Source organism: Salvelinus alpinus, chromosome 23 (genome assembly GCF_045679555.1).
Source record: "Salvelinus alpinus chromosome 23, SLU_Salpinus.1, whole genome shotgun sequence".
NCBI lineage: Eukaryota > Metazoa > Chordata > Actinopteri > Salmoniformes > Salmonidae > Salvelinus > Salvelinus alpinus.
In genome coordinates, this window is record NC_092108.1 from 25,780,105 (window position 1) to 25,802,049 (window position 21,945).

Consider the following 21,945-nt stretch of genomic DNA (forward strand, 5'->3'; position numbering starts at 1 on the left):
GGATAAGAGGACATTCTAAAACCAAACAACGATTGTTCTAGACAAAGGACCCCTTGTACAAGATTCTGATGGAAGCTCAGCAAAAGTAGGAACCATTTATGATGTTATTTCGTATTTCTGTGGAACATTTTTAGTATTATTTTCCGCCCTCATTGCAGGCGCTGTCTCGCTATAACGTAAGCTGTATGTCGTACTAAAGTTATTTTTAGAATTCTAACACGGCGATTGCATTAAGAACTAGTGTATCTTTCATTTGCTATCCAACATGTATTTTTAGTAAAGTTTATGATGAGTTATTTGGTCAGATTAGGTGAGTGTCAGAAATATATCCGGAGATTCTGGGAAAAAGTTGCTACGTTTTCACAATGTATAACCACGGATTTTAGCTCTAAATATGCACATTTTCGAACAAACCATATATGTATTGTGTAATATGATGTTATAGGACTGTCATCTGATGAAGATTGTGAAGGTTAGTGAATAAATGTATATCTTTTGCTGTTTTTTTCTCTATCGCTACCTTTGCGTTGAATGAATGCGGTTGTGTGGTTGGCTATTGTAATAAGCTAATATAATGCTATATTGTGTTTTCGCTGTAAAACACTTAAAAAATCGGAAATATTGGCTGGATTCACAAGATGTTTGTCTTTCATTTGCTGTACACCATGTATTTTTCATAAATGTTTTATGATGAGTATTTAGGTATTTCACGTTGGTCTCTGTAATTGTTCTAGCTGCTTCGGTGCTATTTCTGATTGTAGCTGCAATGTAAAACTATGATTTATACCTGACATATGCAAATTTTTCGAACAAAACATAGATTTATTGTATAACATGTTATAAGACTGTCATCTGATGAAGTTGTTTCTTGGTTAGTGACTAATTCTATCTCTATTTGGTCGGTTTTGTGCAAGCTACCTGTGCTGTGAAAGAAATGTCTGTGCTTTTTTGTATTTGGTGGTGAGCTAACATAAATATACGTGGTGTTTTCGCTGTAAAACATTTAAAAAATCGGACATGTTGGCTGGATTCACAAGATGTTTATCTTTCATTTGCTGTATTGGACTTGTTAATGTGTGAAAGTTAAATATTTCAAAAAAAAATATTTTTTAATTTCGCGCGCTGCCTTTTCAGTGGAATGTGGGGGGGGTTCCGCTGGCTAGACAGGTTAATCAGCTTCTTGATATGTCACACCTGTCAGGTGGATTGATTATCTTGGCAAAGGATACATGCTCACTAACAGGGATGTAAAAATTTGGTGCACAAAATTTGTGAGAAATAAGCTTTTTGTACGTGTGAAAAATCTCTTTGATCTTTAATTCTAGCTCATGAAACATTCGACCAACACTTTACATGTGGTGTTTATATTTTTGTTCAGTATATGTAAAACATCTCTTTAACATGGAAGGGAACAATGATTCAAGGTTGACAATAAACACCTACTTTTCAGTGTGTGAGTGTGTGGAAATCAGACAGTTGATATATGGTTGCCTGCCCATTCCCTCTTGCACAGTTTGGTAGGTGACAGTCTGTCTGGCAGTCTGACACTCAAAAACCTTTTCAGCCCTCAAACAAAAAGAATAGAGAAAATATGACAGGGGGGATATTGTGGAAGATTGCTCTGATCAGCTAATGTTTAATACAAGTGAATGGGAATTGTGCCCTGAAGGGATAGAGAGTAACTCTTATCTCAGAGCCTCAATGTACACTTAAGTCACTATTTTACCTCCATACTCAACACTAAAATGATTCTCCTGTCAGAGCTGCTGCATTTCTTTGATTGACTCCTGTAGTGCAGAGACAAGGCTGCTAACATCTAACCAGTCTGACTAGCACTCTGTTTTCTCCTTTATATGTGCGTGTCTGTATCTGCTTGCGAGCATGCTAGTGTGGATGTGTGTGTGTGTTTGTGTGCGTCTGCCTGCAAGCATATGTGTGAGTGTGCGTAAGTATGTGCGTATTGTGTGTAGTACAGCACAGTACATGCACATTTTTTTCATCATGAAATGAGATTCTCCAGATTTACAGTACCAGCCAAAAGTTTGGACACACCTACTCATTCCAGGGTTTTTCTTTATTTATACTATTTTCTAGTTAGTTCCATTCCACCTGCATAGGAGTGGATGGAATTCAATATGAATATATGCATAAGTATTGGTGTGTTTGCTTATGTAAAACTACACTGCTGCAGTTCTCGTAAGGATGACTGTTTACCATAGTATGCTGTGGACATACAGTACCTGCCAAAAGTTTGGAAACACCTACTCATTCAAGGGGTTTTCTTATTTTTTTTGACTGTTTTCTACATTGTAGAATAATAGTGAAGACATAAAACCATGAAATAACACATATGGAATCATGTAGTAACAATAAAAGTATTCAAAATATCAAAATATATTTTATATTTTATATTGTAGATTCTTCAAAGTAGCCACCCATTGCCATGATGACAGCTTTGCACACGCTTGGATATTCTCTCACCCAGCTTCATGAGGTAGTCACCTGGAATGCATTTCAATTAACAGGTGTGCCTTGTTAAAAGTTAATTTGTGGAATTTCTTTCCTTCATAAATGCATTTGAGCCAATCAGTTGTGTTGTGACAAGGTATGGGTGGTATACAGAAGATAGACCTATTTGGTAAAAGACCAAGTCCATGTTATGGCAAGAACAGCTCGAATAAGCAAAGAGAATTGACTTTAAGATACTTTAAGACATGAAGGTAAAAGACCAAGTCCATTTCATGGCAATAACAGCTCAAATATGCAAAGAGAAACAACAATCCATCATTACTTTAAGACATGAAGGTCAGTCAATGCGTAAAATATCAAGAGCTTTGAAAGTTTCTTCAAATGCAGTCGCAAAAACCATCAAGAGCTATGAGGAAACTTGCTCTCATGAGAACCGCTACAGAAAAGTAAGAACCAGAGTTACCTCTGCTGCGGAGGATAAGTTCATTACAATTAACTGCATCCAAATAAATGCTTCACAGAGTTCAAGTAACAGACACATCTCAATATCAACTGTTCAGAGGAGACTGCGTGAATCAGGCCTTCATGGTCGAATTGCTGCAAAGAAACCACTACTGAAGGACACCAATAAGAAGAAGAGATTTTCGTGGGTCAAGAAACACGAGCAATGGACATTAGACCTGTGGAAATCTGTTCTTTGGTTCAAATTTGAGATTTGTGGTTCCAACCACCGTGTCTTTATAAGACACAGAGTAGGGGAACGGATGATCTCCAGATGTGTGTTTCCCACCGTGAAGCATGGAGGAGGAGGTGTGATGGTGCTTTGCTGGTGACGCTGTAAGTGATATATTTAGAATTCAAGGCACACTTAACCAGCATGGCTACCACAGCATTATGCAGCAATACGCCATCCCATCTGGTTTGCGCTTAGTGGGACAATCAATTGTTTTTCAACAGGACAATGACCCAAAACACACCTCCAGGCTGTGTAAGGGCCATTTGGCCAAGGAGAGTGATGGAGTGCTGTATCAGATGACCTTGTCTCCACAATCACCTGACCTCAACCCAATTGAGATTGTTTGGGATGAGTTGGACTGCAGAGTGAAAGAAAAGCAGCCAACAAGTGCCCAGCATATGTGGGAACTCCTTCATTACTGAAAAGCAAGAGTGTGCAAAGCTGTCATCAAGGCAAAGGGTGGCTAATTTGAAGAATCTCAAACATAAAATATATTTTGATTTATTTTTTGGTTACTACATGATTCCATATGTGTTATTTCATAGTTTTTATGTCTTCGCTATTATTCTACAATGTAAAAAATAAACAAATAAAGAAAAACCCTTGAATGAGTAGGTGTGTCCAAACTTTTGGCAGGTACTCTATGCCCACAGCATCCTATGGGAAACACACATCCTTATGGGAACCGCAGCAGTGTAGTTTTACATAAGCACCAATATACACTGCTCAAAAAAATAAAGGGAACACTAAAATAACACATCCTAGATCTGAATGAATGAAATATTCTTATTAAATACTTTTTTCTTTACATAGTTGAATGTGCTGACAACAAAATCACACAAAAATTATCAATGGAAATCAAATTTATCAACCCATGGAGGTCTGGATTTGGAGTCACACTCAAAATTAAAGTGGAAAACCACACTACAGGCTGATCCAACTTTGATGTAATGTCCTTAAAACAAGTCAAAATGAGGCTCAGTAGTGTGTGTGGCCTCCACGTGCCTGTATGACCTCCCTACAACGCCTGGGCATGCTCCTGATGAGGTGGCGGATGGTCTCCTGAGGGATCTCCTCCCAGACCTGGACTAAAGCATCCGCCAACTCCTGGACAGTCTGTGGTGCAACGTGGCGTTGGTGGATGGAGCGAGACATGATATCCCAGATGTGCTCAATTGGATTCAGGTCTGGGGAACGGGCGGGCCAGTCCATAGCATCAATGCCTTCCTCTTGCAGGAACTGCTGACACACTCCAGCCACATGAGGTCTAGCATTGTCTTGCATTAGGAGGAACCCAGGGCCAACCGCACCAGCATATGGTCTCACAAGGGGTCTGAGGATCTCATCTCGGTACCTAATGGCAGTCAGGCTACCTCTGGCGAGCACATGGAGGGCTGTGCGGCCCCCCAAAGAAATGCCACCCCACACCATGACTGACCCACCGCCAAACCGGTCATGCTGGAGGATGTTGCAGGCAGCAGAACGTTCTCCACGGCGTCTCCAGACTCTGTCACGTCTGTCACATGTGCTCAGTGTGAACCTGCTTTCATCTGTGAAGAGCACAGGGCGCCAGTGGCGAATTTGCCAATCTTGGTGTTCTCTGGCAAATGCCAACGTCCTGCACGGTGTTGGGCTGTAAGCACAACCCCCACCTGTGGACGTCGGGCCCTCATACCACCCTCATGGAGTCTGTTTCTGACCGTTTGAGCAGACACATGCACATTTGTGGCCTGCTGGAGGTCATTTTTCAGGGCTCTGGCAGTGCTCCTCCTGCTCCTCCTTGCACAAAGGCGGAGGTAGCAGTCCTGCTGCTGGGTTGTTGCCCTCCTACGGCCTCCTCCACGTCTCCTGATGTACTGGCCTGTCTCCTGGTAGCGCCTCCATGCTCTGGACACTACGCTGACAGACACAGCAAACCTTGCCACAGCTCGCATTGATGTGCCATCCTGGATGAGCTGCACTACCTGAGCCACTTGTGTGGGTTGTAGACTCCGTCTCATGCTACCACTAGAGTGAACGCACCGGCAGCATTCAAAAGTGACCAAAACATCAGCCAGGAAGCATAGGAACTGAGAAGTGGTCTGTGGTCACCACCTGCAGAACCACTCCTTTATTGGGGGTGTCTTGCTAATTGCCTATAATTTCCAGCTGTTGTCTATTCCATTTGCACAACAGCATGTGAAATTTATTGTCAATCAGTGTTGCTTCCTAAGTGGACAGTTTGATTTCACAGAAGTGTTTGACTTGGAGTTACATTGTGTTGTTTAAGTGTTCCCTTTATTTTTTTGAGCAGTGTATATGCTATATATACTTTGCATATATTCATATTGAATTCCATCCACTCCTATGCAGGTGGAATGGAACTAGCTCAATGCCAAACTGTGATCAATGTGCTGGGTATGGTGTCAAGCAATGCAGATGTAGAAGTACGTTGGCTAGGAAAAACTCCCTAGAAAGGCAGGAACCTAGGAAAAAACCTAGAGAGGAACCAGACAGAGGGGTGGAAGCCTATCCAAGATACAGTGGAAATTTGGTCATATTGCACTTCCTAAGGCTTCCACTAGATGTCAACAGTCTTTAGAACCTTGTTTGATACTTCTACTGTGAAGGAGGGGGGAATGGGAGCTGATTGAGTCAGGGGTCTGTCAGAGTGGCATGAGCTGATCACACACTCTCACGTGAGAGTTAGCTGCGTTCCATCGCATTTCTACAGACAAAGGAATTCTCCGGTTGAAACATTATTGAAGATTTATGTTAAAAACATCCTAAAGATTGATTCTATACTTCGTTTGACATGTTTCTACAAACTGTAATATGACTTTTCATCTGAACTTTCACTTGGACCTGCCCGCGCCTCGTGATTTTGGATTGTGTACTAAACACGCGAACAAAAAGGAGGTATTTGGACATAAATTATGAACTTTATCGAACAAATCAAACATTTATTGTGGAACTGGGATTCCTGGGAGTGCATTCTGATGAAGGTCATCAAAGGTAAGTGAATATTTATAATGCTATTTCTGACTTCTGTTGACTCCACAACATGGCGGATATCTGTATGGCTTGTTTTGTTGTCTGAGCGCTGTACTCAGATTATTGCATGGTGTGCTTTTTCCGTAAAGCTTTTTTGAAATCTGACACTGTGGTTGCATTAAGGAGAAGTGGATCTGAGTATTTCTGTAAATTGATGTGGCTCTCTGCAAAATCACCGGATGTTTTGGAACTACTGAACATAACGCGCCAATGTAAACTAAGACTTTTGGATATAAATATGAACTTTATCGAACAAAACATACATGTATTGTGTAACATGAAGTCCTATGAGTGACATCTGATGAAGATCATCAAAGGTTAGTGATTAATTTTATCTCTATTTCTGTTTTTTGTGACTCCTCTCTTTGGCTGGAAAAATGGCTGTGTTTTTCTGTGACTAGGTACTGACCTAACATAATCGTTTGGTGTGCTTTCGTCGTAAAGCCTTTAAGAAATCGGACACTGTGGCTGGATTTACAACAAGTTTATCTTTAAAATGGTGTAAAATACTTGTATGTTTGAGAAATTTTAATCATGGGATTTCTGTTGTTTTGAATTTGGCGCCCTGCAATTTCACTGGCTGTTGTCGAGGTGGGACGCTTGCGTCCCGAATATCCCAGAGAGGTTAATCCTAGATCCTGGCAGTTCTGCGCAGACTGAGCTTTGGAGAAATACAGTGCATTGCAAAAGTATTCATCCCCCTTGGCATTTTTCCTATTTTGTTGGATTACAACCTGTAATTTTTATGGATTTTTATTTGGATTTCATGTAATGGACATACACAAAATAGTCCAAATTGGTGAAGTGAAATGAAAAAAATAACTTGCTTCAATAAATACAAAAAAAATGTAAAACGAAAAGTGGTGTGTGTGTATGTATTCACCCCCTTTACTATGAAGCCCCGAAATAAGATCTGGTGCAACCTATTTCCGTCAGAAGTCAGATAATTAGTTAAATAAAGTCCACCTATGTGCAATCTAAGTGTCACATGATCTGTCACATGATCTTAGTATATATGCACCTGTTCTGAAAGGCCCCAGAGTCTGCAACATCACGAAACAAGGAGCACCACCAAGCAAGCGACACCATGAAGACAAAGGGGATTTCTAAACAGGTCAGGGACAAAGTTGTGGAGAAGTACAGATCAGGGTTGGGTTATAAAAAAATATCAGAAACTTTGAACATCCCACAGAGCACCATTAAATCTATTATTAAACAATTTAAAGAATATGGCACCACAACAAACCTGCCAAGTGAGGGCCGCCCACCAAAACTCATGGACGAGGCAAGGAGGGCATTAATCAGAGAGGCAACAAAGAGACCAAAGATAACCCTGAAGGAGCTGCAAAGCTCCACAGTGGAGATTGGAGTATCTGTCCATAGGACCACTTTAAGTCGTACACTCCACAGATCTGGGCTTTACAGAGATGAAAAGGAGGTTCACCTTCCAGCAGGACAATGACCCTAAGCATACTGCTAAAGCAACACTTGAGTGGTTTTAAGGGGAAACACTTAAATGTCTTGGAATGACCTAGTCAAATCCCAGACCTCAATCCAATTGAAAATCTGTGGTATGACTTAAAGATCGCTGTACACCAGCGGAACCCATCCAACTTGAAGGTTCTGCAGCAGTTTTGCCTTGAAGAATGCGCAAAAATCCCAGTGGCTAGATGTACCAAGACATATCCCAATGAGACATACCCCAAGAGACTTGCAGCTGTAATTGCTGCACAAGGTGGCACCCCCCTAAAGTATTGACTTTAGGGGGGTGAATAGTTATGCACGCTCACGTTTTCAGTTTTATTGTCTTATTTCTTGCTTATTTCACAATTAAACATATTTTGCATCTTCAAAGTGGTAGGCATGCTGTGTAAATCAAATGACACAAACCCCCAAAATATCTATTTTAATTCCAAATTGCAAGGCAACAAAATATGAAAAATGCCAAGGGGGGTGAATACTTTCACAAGCCACTGTACGCACATTCAAAGAGAAGTCTGTAATTAGCTTTTTAATGACCATGATCGTTTTGTCGAAGAAGTTCATGAATCCATCACTGCTTAAGTGAAAGCCATCCTCTCTTGAGGAATGATGCGTTTTAGTTAACTTTGAGACAGTATACATTTTTTGGGGGGGGGATTGTTTTTATTCTCCTCAATTAGGTTGGAAAAGTAGGCTGATCGAGCAGCAGTGAGGGCTTTTTGATATTGCACGGTACTGTCTTTATAACTAGTCGAAAGACTTGCAGTTTGGTGGAGCGCCATTTCTGTTCCAATTTTATTGAAGCTTGCTTCAGGGCTCTGGTATTTTCTGTAAACCAGGGAGCTGTAAACAAGGCTGCATAGGTTTCATGACTAGAAGCGCAAAAGACAAAAATGCAGCCTTTTTTTTGGTACATTGAAATTTGTTGTTGTAAATGTTAGCAACACCTCCACCTTTGAGGGATGCGTGGGGGATATGGTCACTAGTGTATCTGTCACGCTGGTATAAATGATTTGGAGACAGGTGCAGGAATGCACAATAAGGGGTTTTAAAACACCCAAAACAAACACGTATACAAAACACTGGGCTGTACCCAAACAAAAGAGCGAGGGTAAACCTCGTTGAACGACACGATACCCGTAATACACAATATATAAAACACGCAGCATAACAGCTGCACCGACACATAGGTACTCACACAACCAACGGACATGGGAACTATAATCAAGACAATGGTGAACATAGGGCACACTTATACAATTACTATTCAATTGGGAATAGGGACCAGGTGTGTGTAATGACAGTTCCGGAGGGATCCGTGACAGTAACCAGGAGGAGAGGCCTCATTTAACATAGTAAATTCATCAGGCTTGAGCCATGTTTCAGCCAGGCCAATCACATCAAGGTTGTGATCAGTGAATCGTTCATTGACTATGACTGCCTTGGAAGTGAGGGATCTAACATTAAGTAGCCCTATTTTGAAATGTGAGATATTATCACAAACTCTTTCAATAATGACAGGAATGGAGGAGGCCTTTATTCCAGTGAGATTGCTAAATCGAACACTGCCATGTTTAGTTTTGCCCAACCTAGATTTAGGCACAGAAGCAGTCTCAATGGGGAAAGCTGAGCTGAATACACTGACTGTGCTAGTGGCAGACTACACTAAGCTGACAGGCTGGCTAACAGCCTGCTGCCTGGCCTGCACCCTATCTCTTTGTGGAGCTTGAGGAATTAGAGCCCTGTCTATGTTGATAGATAAGATGAGAGCACCCCTCCAGCTTGGATGGAGTCCATCACTCCTCAGCTGGCCAGACTTGGTCCTGTTTGTGGGGGTCCCAGAAAGAGGGCCAGTTATCTACAAATTCTATAATTTGGGAGGGGCAGAAAACAGTTTTCCAACAGTGATTGAGTTGTGCGAGTCTGCTGTAGAGCTCATCACTCCCTCTAACTAGGAGGGGGCCTGAGACAATTACTCGATGCTAACTCATCTTTCTAGCTAAATTACACGCTGAAGATATGTCGCGCTTGTTGACCTCTGACTGTTTCATCCAAACATCGTTGGTGCCAACATGGATAAAAATATCCTTATACCATCTACACTCCCCAGTTTTAGTCTCAGCCAGCACAATCTTCAGATGAGCCTTTACTTCGGTAGCCCTGCCCCCTGGTAAACAATGTATGATTGCTGGATGATTCTTTTTAAGTCTAATATTGCGGGTAGTGGAGTCGGCAAAGACTAGGGTTTTCAATTTGTCAGCGCTAATGGTGGGAGGCTTCGGCGACTCAGACCCCGTAACCAGTGGAGGAGAGACCAAAGAAGGCCTCTGATTCGTTGCTTAATGGGAAGAAGTGGCTAAAAGTTTCTGTCGGCTGAAAGAGCGACACCAGTTGAGCATGCCGACAGCATTTCTTTCCAGAAACCTTGAGAAAATTGTCTGGCTGCGGGGACTGTGCGGGTGGATTTATACTACTATCTGTACTTACTGGTGACACAGACGCTGTTTCATCCTTTCCTACACTTAAATTGCCCTTGCCTAATGATTGCATCTGAAGCTGGGCTTGCAACTCAGCTATCCTCACCATAAGGCAATAGTTCTCCTGTATAGTATGAGTACAGCGACTGCAATTTGATGGCATTGCATTAATGTTACTACATAGCTTTTTTAGCTGGTGGAATTCCTGTAGAACCATGTCCAGATAAAGCATTCGGGGTGAAAAAGTTGAATGAAAAAAGTTGAGCAAGGAAACAATGAAGACGTTGGTAAATGTGTTAAATGCAGAGTTTTGATTAAACAGTTATTAAAGTAGCAAACGTAAAGTTTGGCAGGTAGCAACAAACAGCACAGCAGCACGGAGACAACGTGTAAGTGTGACATCACAAACAGTCTTTTAAGTGTGTACATGTTTTATTTCTCGATTAATAATACATTTTATAGAGCATCTCTCTAAGCAGGAGCATGCTGTATGAATAATTCAGTGGAGAGGGGGAGATTCGTAATGCGTTCAAACGATGGCAAAACTTTTCCATATCAAACACACACAGATGCAGCATTTGAATGGTGGGGTGTATATGAGGACAGAGAATGATCAGAGGGGTGCGAGGACAGCACATTGCCCCAATGTAATCATGTCATAGTTGTAATAATGCAATAATGTCAGCTAATTCCTCGCAAAGCATCACTGGCAGAGCATCGTCAGATGCTCCATCTGTCAAATGTGTTTCTCTGTATATGCACATAATGCTTGTGTGTATGCATGTGTGTACGCATGTGTGTGAATTTAAGATTGCGGTGCCCTATGTGCTTGTACCTTAGTAGTGTCTAAGCTTTCCTGGCTTCAGCATACTGATGCCTTTGCTCATCTTTCTCCCTCTCTTCCTCTCTCCATTTTCTCTCCCCTCCTTCCCCTCCTCCCCCCCTCTCTCGCCCACATACCCATCTCTCTCTCACTCCCTCTCTCTCTCTGCTCAGTGGAGATCAGTGGAGCGGCACAAGGGAATAGGCCTAATTAAACACAAGGCCTCAGCACTGTAGCCAAACTCTACTGTAGCCACACTACTGCATCCCGGATCTGCCTCTTACTGCCTGCCTAACTGCGTGCCTTCCTGCCTGTCTCTCTGTCTCCATGTCTGCCTCTCTCCCCGTCTGCCTGTCTGCTTACCTGCCTTACTGCCTGCCTGCCGTTGCCATGATCACACTAAATGCCAGGGAAGCAGCACCTAGCTTGTCGTCGTTCAAAATTGCCTATATTTAGAACCAGAGAGAAGTGGAGAGGAGAGGAGATGTAGTCAGCAGCTCAGCAATTAGGTACCGGGGAACAAATGGATCGTACCTGGGCTTTTTTATAATATTCTCTCCGGGGGCTAATGTGGGATTTGAGGAATGATAATGATAGGTCTTAGGTTGACAACCCTGTTGATATACTGTAGGCCTCATTTACTTTTCTTTAGCTCAGCACAGTTATAAAATGTGTTAATTGTGAAAGACAAAAAAATATATATATAATTTTAAACCTTCATTTAACTAGGCAAGTTAAGAACAACTTCTTATTTACAATGACGGCCTAGGAACAGTGGGATAACTGCCCTGTTCAGGGGCAGAACGACAGATGTTTACCTTGTCAGCCCGGGGATTCAATCTATCAACCTTTCGGTTACTGGCCCAACACTCTAACCACTAGGCTACCTGCCGCACCTATTAACAAGAACAAAGTTAGTTTTTTTTGCAATGTGCTATAAATTCAAAACTGTGAATTATATATATTTTTTATACAAGGATAACCTTATGCATTCAGCCAAAGGACTTAATTCTCACAATTACAAGAACACATTTACTTAAGAAAAAATACTATTTAAAAAAAACACATATAAAAAAGAGATTGAAGTTCATCGAGCTACTGATAACAGCCAAGTACCAATTATGTGGCTGTCTCCCACAACAAAACATGTTTACCGAGGCTCAATGCTAAACTAAGGGCAGGGGCCAAATGTTGTCAGCTTCTCAAAGGAGCCCAGGAGAGGTGATAAGGTTGGATTATTAAACAGGCCTGGAGCACAAACACCATACAAGGAGTCTGAAAGCAACAAAATTTGAAGTGTATTTCAACAAAGAAAGTTAATGATAGAACATAGACCAAGGGCCAGACTCAGAAGGCTCTCCTTCACTGCAGCCAACGTGAGTAAAACATTTAAACGTGTTAACCCTCGCAGGGCTGCAGGCCCAGACGGCATCCCCAGCCGCATCCTCAGAGCATGCGCAGACCAGCTGGCTGGTGTGTTTACAGACATATTCAATCAATCCTTATCCCAGTCTGCTGTTCCCACATGCTTCAAGAGGGCCACCATTGTTCCTGTTCCCAAGAAAGCTAAGGTAACTGAGCTAAACGACTACCGCCCCGTAGCGCTCACTTCCGTCATCATGAAGTGCTTTGAGAGACTAGTCAAGGACCATATCACCTCCACCCTACCTGACACCCTAGACCCACCCCAATTTGCTTACCGCCCCAATAGGTCCACAGACGACGCAATCGCAACCACACTGCACACTGCCCTAACCCATCTGGACAAGAGGAATACCTATGTGAGAATGCTGTTCATCGACTACAGCTCAGCATTTAACACCATAGTACCCTCCAAACTCGGCATTAAGCTCGAGACCCTGGGTCTCGACCCCGCCCTGTGCAACTGGGTGCTGGACTTCCTGACGGACCGCCCCCAGGTGGTGAGGGTAGGTAACAACATCTCCACCCTGCTGATCCTCAACACTGGGGCCCCGCAAGGGTGCGTTCTGAGCCCTCTCCTGTACTCCCTGTTCACCCACGACTGCATGGGCATGCACGCCTCCAACTCAATCATCAAGTTGCGGACGACACTACAGTGGTAGGCTTGATTACCAACAACGACGAGACGGCCTACAGGGAGGAGGTGAGGGCCCTCGGAGTGTGGTGTCAGGAAAATAACCTCACACTCAACGTCAACAAAACAAAGGAGATGATTGTGGACTTCAGGAAACAGCAGAGGGAGCACCCCCCTATCCACATCGACGGGACAGTAGTGGAGAGGGTAGTAAGTTTTAAGTTTATTGGCGTACACATCACGGACAAACTGAATTGGTCCACCCACACAGACAGCGTTGTGAAGAAGGCGCAGCAAATTCGGGTTGTCACCAAAAGCACTCACAAACTTCTACAGATGCACAATCGAGAGCATCCTGTCGGGCTGTATCACCGCCTGGTACGGCAACTGCTCCGCCCACAACCGGAAGGCTCTCCAGAGGGTAGTGACGTCTGCATAACGCATCACTGGGGGCAAACTACCTGCCCTCCAGGACACCTACACCACCCGATGTCACAGGAAGGCCATAAAGATCATCAAGGACAACAACCACCCGAGCCACTGCCTGTTCATCCCGCTATCATCCAGAAGGCGAGGTCAGTACAGGTGCATCAAAGCAGGGACCGAGAGACTGAAAAACAGCTTCTATCTCAAGGCCATCAGACTGTTAAACAGCCACCACTAACATTGAGTGGCTGCTGCCAACATACTGACTCAACTCCAGCTCACTTTAATAATGGAAATTGATGGGAATTGATAAAAAATGTATCACTAGCCACTTTAGACAATGCCACTTAATATAATGTATATACTGTACTCTATATCATCTACTGCATCTTGCCATATTTATGTAATACATGTATCACTAGCCACTTTAAACGATGCCACTTTTATGTTTACATACCCTACATTACTCATCTCATATGTATATACTGTACTCGATACCATCTACTGCATCTTGCCTATGCCGTTCTGTACCATCACTTATTCATATATCTTTATGTACATATTCTTTATCCCTTTACACGTGTGTGTATAAGGTAGTAGTTGTGGAATTGTTGGGTTAGATTACTCATTGGTTATTACTGCATTGTCAGAACTAGAAGCACAAGCATTTCGCTACACTCGCATTAACATCTGCTAACCATGTGTATGTGACAAATAACATTTGATTTGATTTGATTTAAGTGCAGAGCAGGGTAGTGATGTCTCTATGACCTCTTCAGCCAACTTTCCTTGACACTCCTCCGAGGCAGTCCCATCCCTTCAGTCATTTAGGAAGGAAGTTTTGAACACAAATAAATGACATGATAAATGTTTTCTGCACCTTGTACTGTACTGTACTGTATTGCACCTGCCTCCAGCAAGAGGTGTACCACATTGTGTATTCAGCTCTCTCAGGAAATCAGGAAGGATGTGTGTTTGTGTTTGGTGTGGGGTGATTGAAAGCAAAACAAGTCTCGACTTGAAGTCTCACTATCTGACTATTCTTTGGCCGTAGTGAAATTAGAAAATGTCAACATGAGAGGCATTTCAGGTAATCTACACTAACGGTTATATCCTAACGATGACAATGAATTCCAATCCCTTAACATTGTATATTAGGCTAAACCCCTTGACCTTTATGGTAACACTTAAAGAGAAAATCCACTCAAAATTATGATGTAGCCGGTGACACTTTGCTTCTTGAAAGTCCAACATCTTGAAAAGTTGACTACTTACATGCAAAACATTTTGAAATGAAAAATAACAATTGTATAGTTTTTTCAAGTAAACGATACAATCTCTGGTAACAATATTCTTAAACCACTCATAGCAGGATAGGAGGACTCCATTCCCAGTGTGATGTGTATCTGACATTTTTCAGTGGCCCATGACTCTGTCGGCTGTGATTGCCATATTAGCAGCAGGGAATATCCCAGCAGTGTTTTCTCTCTCGCTCTCTTCTCTCTTCCCGAGACCCAGACAGACTGTGGGCACGACTTACTGGAGCACATTCTAGAACTGGGACATAGACAGCAGCCAATAATGACAATGCACACATCTGTTTACAATCTGTGTGTGTGTTTGTTTATTTGTCCTGGTGGCGACTGCACTCTGAATCCTGCGATATCCTCCTTGATCCAGGACCCTACAGACCTGATATTCTGTCTCGATAAATAATTCATAACATCAATTTATCCCCAAAAAGCGTGAAGCATGATTTTGATGTGAGCCTGATCATAAGGGATAGCCCTTGAATGAGTAACTGTGGACTCACACTCTCCTTCATACTGTCCAACCTTTCTAGAGAGATAAGGCTCTGAGGTCATTGCCTCAGAATGGCAGTGATCCTACTGTCTATTCCAGGTTGCTGAGGTGACTTAACAGATTTGTTAAACCATGCATTTGAGACCACAAGCGAGCAAGAGTTGTCCTAATCACTGCGACTCCATATTCATGCAATCAGAAGAGTCAATTTTAAACATTCACTGATAGCATGGGATGTGAAACACTTGTGATCTTTGGCCACAAAGGTCTTTCAGAACTGATAAGAAACATGCATTGGCCTATTATTCACATCTATTTAACAAACCTTTGATACATTTGCCTGAAAGTGCTGTTTGGGTTATGTATGTACAGTGTAATCTGCCAACCTTTCAATGTCAATTTGATTGTCAACCAAATGAGTCAAAGAAGAATGACAAACCAATTATTTAGCATTTCTGTAAATGCAATTTTGTACACATGAAGGAGAAATGCTCAGTAGCAGCAGCATAATGGTACGGCGTGCTTTATAACCAGCCTGGTGTTGGCTATTCAAGCCGGTGAGGGTGGTGCTCTTCTATTCAGGACAGATATTCCACACTGGGAGATTGATTAACCTGTTATGGCTGCAGCCCGACGCCGGTACACCTATGACAACATCCAGCTCAAGTGCAGGGCGCGAAATTCAAAATCTTTTTCTTTTTTTTTATATTTAACTTTCACACATTAACAAGTCCAATACAGCATTTGAAAGATAAACATCTTGTCAATCCAGCCAACATGTCCGATTTTTTTAATGTTTTACAGAGAAAACACCACATATATTTATGTTAGCTCACCACCAAATAAAAAAGAGGACAGACATTTTTCACAGCACAAGTAGGATGCAAGTAGCATGCACAAGCCAACCTAACTAACCTAGAACCAACCTAAATAACCTAGAAAAAACTACCTCAGATGACAGTCCTATAACATGTTACACAATAAATCTATGTTTTGTTCAAAAAATGTGCATATTTTAGCTATAAATCAGTTTTACATTACTGCTACCATCATAGCTACAGTCAGAAATCGCACGGGAGTAGCCAGAGAAAATACAGACACCAACGTCAACTACTAATTACACATCATAAAACATTTCAGAAAAATATATGGTGGATAGCTAATGAAAGACAAAGATCTTGTGAATACAGCCAATATTTCCGATTTTTGAAGTGTTTTACAGCGAAAACACAATATATCGTTATATTAGCTTACTACAATAGCTAGCACACAGCAGCATTGATTCTAGTCAAACGGTAGCAATAGCACAGTTCGACAGATATATGAAAAAGCATCCCAAATTGGGTCCTTATCTTTGTTGATCTTCCATCAGAATGTTCTCCAAGGGGTCATTTGTTCAGAACCGTCTTTCTTTGGATCCATAACGAACGATTTCCCTCTTGAATTAGCAAGCACACTGGCCGTGTGGAGCTAACCTCTCCGTCTTGACAAAATTCTTGCGTCGCATCACGTCTAAAGTCCAGAATAAATTTCAATAATATAATTAAACTATATTGAAAAAACATACTTTAGGATGATATTGTGACATGTATCAAATAAAATCGAAGCCGGAGATCATATTCACCTTTAACGAGGGTTTTCCAGGAGCCGAGTCCAGGTCCTACTTCGCGCCCAGAAAATAAAATAAAGTGCGCAATTCTCACTCCAAGAGGTTGTGTTCAATCCCAGGACGAGATAATCAAGTCATTTCTGCTCTCACTTCCGCATGACACCCAGGGGAAGGCGTATGACGTGTTTCTACAGTCTTAAGTGACATGCCCTTTTATAGACAAGCTCTTGAAGAGAGACATCGATTTTGGAAATCTCACTTCCGGATAGGAAATGGGCTGTAAAAAGAGTTCTGTTCCACTTAGAGAAATAATTCAAACGGTTTTAGAAACTAGAGACTGTTTTCTATCCAATAGTAATAATAATATGCATATTGTACGAGCAAAAATTGAGTAAGAGGCCGTTTGAAAATGGGCACATATTTTCCAGTTTTTCAATACGCCCCCTGCAGCCATAACAAGTTTTAAGGAGAAGTGCATCTAAAATTCCATGCATAACAGTTGTATCTTTTAGCAATGTTTATTATGTAAATTGATGTGGCTCTCTGCAAAATCAAAGGATGTTTTGGAACTTCTGAACGTATTGCACCAATGTAAACACAGATTTTTGGATATTAATATGAACTTTACCAAAAAAAACATACATGTATTGTGTAACATGAAGTCCTATGAGTGTCATCTGATGAAGATCATCAAAGGTTAGTGATTCATTTTATCCATATTTCTGCTTTTTGTGAATCCTCTCTTTGGCTGGAAAAATGGCTGTGTTATTCTGTGAATAGGCACTCACCTAACATAATCGTTTGGTATGCTTTCGTCGTAAAGCCTTTTTGAAATCGGACACTGTGGCTGGATTTACAACAAGTGTATCTTTCTTCTAAACGAGTTGGAAAAAGTGGGTTTGGTGTCAGATTTGATCAGTTTGGTGTCAGAATGATATCTAATTGACTGATGGACACTGACTTGCTGGCTGACTTTTGTCCATTTGCAATATGTTTAAATAGTGAGGTACCATCACCAAAGTGACATTCTGAAACCAACACCAAAGAGCGATGGAGAGGAACCAGAATCACTGCCCTGCCATCCCGAGTTCATCGGGCCAGTCAATTTCGTATTCCTCTGCAGTATTTTTGAGCATGTCAAATTCGTGACGGTAAATGCCCATTGAAACATATTGCAAATGGACAGCCGTGCGCCTGGTGATTGGAACGGGTTACCAGGATAACATTTTTTAAACGATTTTTAATGCCTTTAGGGGGTGCAAGGAGTCCACGGTTGGTTAGGGAACACCCCCCCCACCCGTGCCCATCCAATAATCCCAATAATCCCCTGGTCATTTTGGACATTTTTCAAAAAACTTTCAAAAAACGACAGAGTCCCACTTCTCCCATGTCACCATCGAGCAATGGAGAGGAACCACTAGCACTGCCCGGCCATCCCGAGTTCATCAGGCCAGTCAATTTTGCATTTCTGCAGTATTTCTGAGCATGTCAAATTCGTGATGGTAAATGCCCATTGAAACATATTGCAAATGGACAGCCATGCACCTGGTGATTGGAATGTGTTACCAGAAGCACATTTTTAAAATAGTTTTTAATGCCTTTAGGGGGGAGCAAGGGGTCTACGGTTGGGTAGGGAGCACCCCCCCCACCCGTGCAAAAGCAATAGGGGTTTTGTCATTTTGGACGTTCTTCAGAAAAGTCCCACTTCTCCCTCATCATACATGACAAATAGACCATCTAGGTTGATTCATGGCTTAACAGTGCTATATATCATTTGGGCAGTATAAATGCCTTTTGGACATGGTTCACTGACTTTTGGGTTTGTAAACCGACTTCCTATGATCGTACATGGCAAATGGCCATAACATCCTTATTTGGCACTTTCAAATCTTTCATATTGCATTTGGACATTTCTTATGGCATTTGGCAAAAAATAAATAAAAAAATTAATACTTTTGACTTCGACTTTTGACTTCCTATGAAATTATATTGCAAATGGACAAAACATATGCCTTATGGACAAGTAAAAAAATAAAAATTAAAATAATGATAATAACATTTGACAAAAGTATGTTCATACAGTTCTTATACATGTGTAATTGACCCCAAAAATCTAAAGAATTTCGAAAAACGGTCCAGAAAGCACTTCTTTAAGGGGGTGATACGTTTTTGAAAAAATGTTCACATTTTCTAAATTTGACTCTTGGGTCTTGACTTGTGTTACATTTGCAATATGAAAATGTACGGTGGAGCGCACTCGCCATCTATTGGATTTTTGCAGTGTTACACTTGGCATTTGCCATATGGCATTTGCAATCAGTTTTGAAATAAACAACGTCCAATTGAGTGGTATTGTACATCGTGTATATGTTTCGTATGGTGCCAATAACATCCCATTAATTTTTGTCCATTTCAGGGGGGTGCTCCCTTACGAGATGGAAGGGAACTCTGATGACCCTAACAGGAGGGCTGGGAATTCTGACCCTACCAAGAAGGAAGGGAACTCTGACCCTACCAGGAAGGAAGGGAACACTGACCCTACTCAGGAGGAAGGGGACCGGTCTAGGTCAGGGGGGACATTGGGGATTACTTCTGGTGGTTCACCCGGGGTGATGTCAGACAGTTCCCCCATGGAGAGCACTGGAGGGTCCCCTGAGGCAAGGTCGGGAAGATCTGGAGGTATCTGGGTCCTTGAACTAGCAGGATGCTAGCAGGTGGAGCCAGCAGGGACTCCAGGCCTGAGACCGACAGGGGCTGACTGGGCCAGACCAGCAGGAACTGTCTGAGTCCTTGTGGCCACAGGCTGAACTTTGAAGACAAGCCGGGGCTGATCCCACCAAGCTGTGGCAGGAGAGGCCCGAACGTTTGGGCTGTACTTGACATCTGCAGTAGCTGCAGGCTGTGGCTCCATTGTAGGAGCAGGCAAAGAATACACCGCTGGCTTGGGCTCCTGGCCAGGAGCAGGTTGAGGCAGGTGGAGACTTCGTAGTTGAAGGTTCCAGGTCGGCAGACAGTCAAACCTTGGGCATCTGCTTTGACTAGCAGGAGATCCCCACTGGGAAGAGAGGACAACACCGCAATGACAACCAGAATGGGCCCCATGGCAGTGGCTGACTCTGGCTCCACAATTTCAGTGGGAGTCTCCTTAACTATGGCTAGTTGAGGCTCTGGCTGAGGGGGTGCAGACCTTGGTGTGGTGGACTGTGCACTCTGGAGTTGTTTTCATCGTCTGGGGAGCTAGGCCACTCTGGGGAGCAGAAGCGGACCCAAGGCTCCTGTGCATCTGGCCGGGGTGGCCTAGAGGGACGTCAGTCAGGAGAGCGGCTGGACCCCCCAGGGGGAGGTGGTGCTCCCGATACTCTGTTTGATACGATGTAGGCTCCAGCTGGGGGGGCCTGGAGCGACGATGATCTGGTGAATAGCTGGGCCACCTCTGGACATTGTGGAAGTCCCAGATGTCCTTTGGAGGTGGTGAACGCTCAGGCCGGTGTGCCTAGAGTAGCGTCTCTGGGGAGTAGCCTGGCTGACTCTGGGAGTATCGGAGGTGATGGCGCTCCCGTGGCGGTGACGATGGCTCTAGAACTTGATGTTGAAGCCCAAACTATACACTTTGTCACCACCACACACATCAAATCAAATCAAATAAAAGTTTATTTGTCACCTGCGCCGAATACAACAGGTGTAGACCTTACAGTGAAATGCTTACTTACAGGCTCTAACCAATAGTGCAAAAAGGGTATTAGGTGAACAATAGGTAGGTAAAGAAATAAAACAACAGTAAAAAGACAGGCTATATACAGTAGCGAGGCTATAAAAGTAGCGAGGCTACATACACACACCGGTTAGTCAGGCTGATTGAGGTAGTATGTACATGTAGATATGGTTAAAGTGACTATGCATATATGATGATATGATGAACAGAGTAGCAGTAGCGTAAAAGACGGGTTGGCCGGAGGTGGGTGGTGGGACACAATGCAGATAGCTCTGTTAGCCAATGTGTGGGAGCACTGGTTGGTAGGCCCAATTGAGGTAGTATGTACATGAATGTATAGTTAAAGTGACTATGCACATATGATAAACAGAGAGTAGCAGCAGCGTATAAGAGGGGTTTGGGGGTGGCACACAATGCAAATAGTCCAGGTAGTCATTTGATTACCTGTTCAGGAGTCTTATGAATTGGGGTAAAAACTGTTGAGAAGCCTTTTTGTCCTAGACTTGGCACTCCGGAACCACTTGCCATGCGGTAGTAGAGAGAACAGTCTATGACTGGGGTGGCTGGGGACTTTGACAATTTTTAGGCCCTTCCTCTGACACCGCCTGGTGTAGAGGTCCTGGGTTGTTAGGTTGTTATCCTGGCACCACCCGGCAAGGTCTCTGACCTCCTCCCTATAGGCTGTCTCGTCGTTGTCGGTGATCATTCCTACCACTGTTGTGTCATCTGCAAACTTAATGATGGTGTTGGAGTCGTGCCTGACCATGCAGTCGTGGTTGAACAAGGAGTACAGGAGGGGACTGAGCACGCACCCCTGTGGAGCTCCAGTGTTGAGGATCAGCGTGGCAGATGTGTTGCTACATGCCCTATCAGGAAGTCCAGGATCCATTTGCAGAGGGAGGTGTTTAGTCCCAGGATCCTTAGCTTAGTGATGAGCTTTGAGGATACTATGGTTTTGAACGCTGAGTTGGAGTCAATGAATAGCATTCTCACATAAGTGTTCCTTTTGTCCAGGTGGCAAAAGGCAATCTGGAGTGCAATAGAAATTGCATAATCTGTGGATCTGTTTGGGTGTTATGCAAATTGGAGTGGGTCTAGGGTTTCTGGGATAATGGTGATGATGTGAGCCATTACCAACCTTTCAAAGCACTTCATAGCTACGGACGTGAGTGCTACGGGTCTGTAGTCATTTAGGCAGGTTGCCTTTGTGTTCTTAGGCACAGGGACTATGGTGGTCTGCTTGAAACATGTTGGTATTACAGACTCAATCAGGGACATGTTGAAAATGTCAGTGAAGACACTTGCCAGTTGGTCAGCAC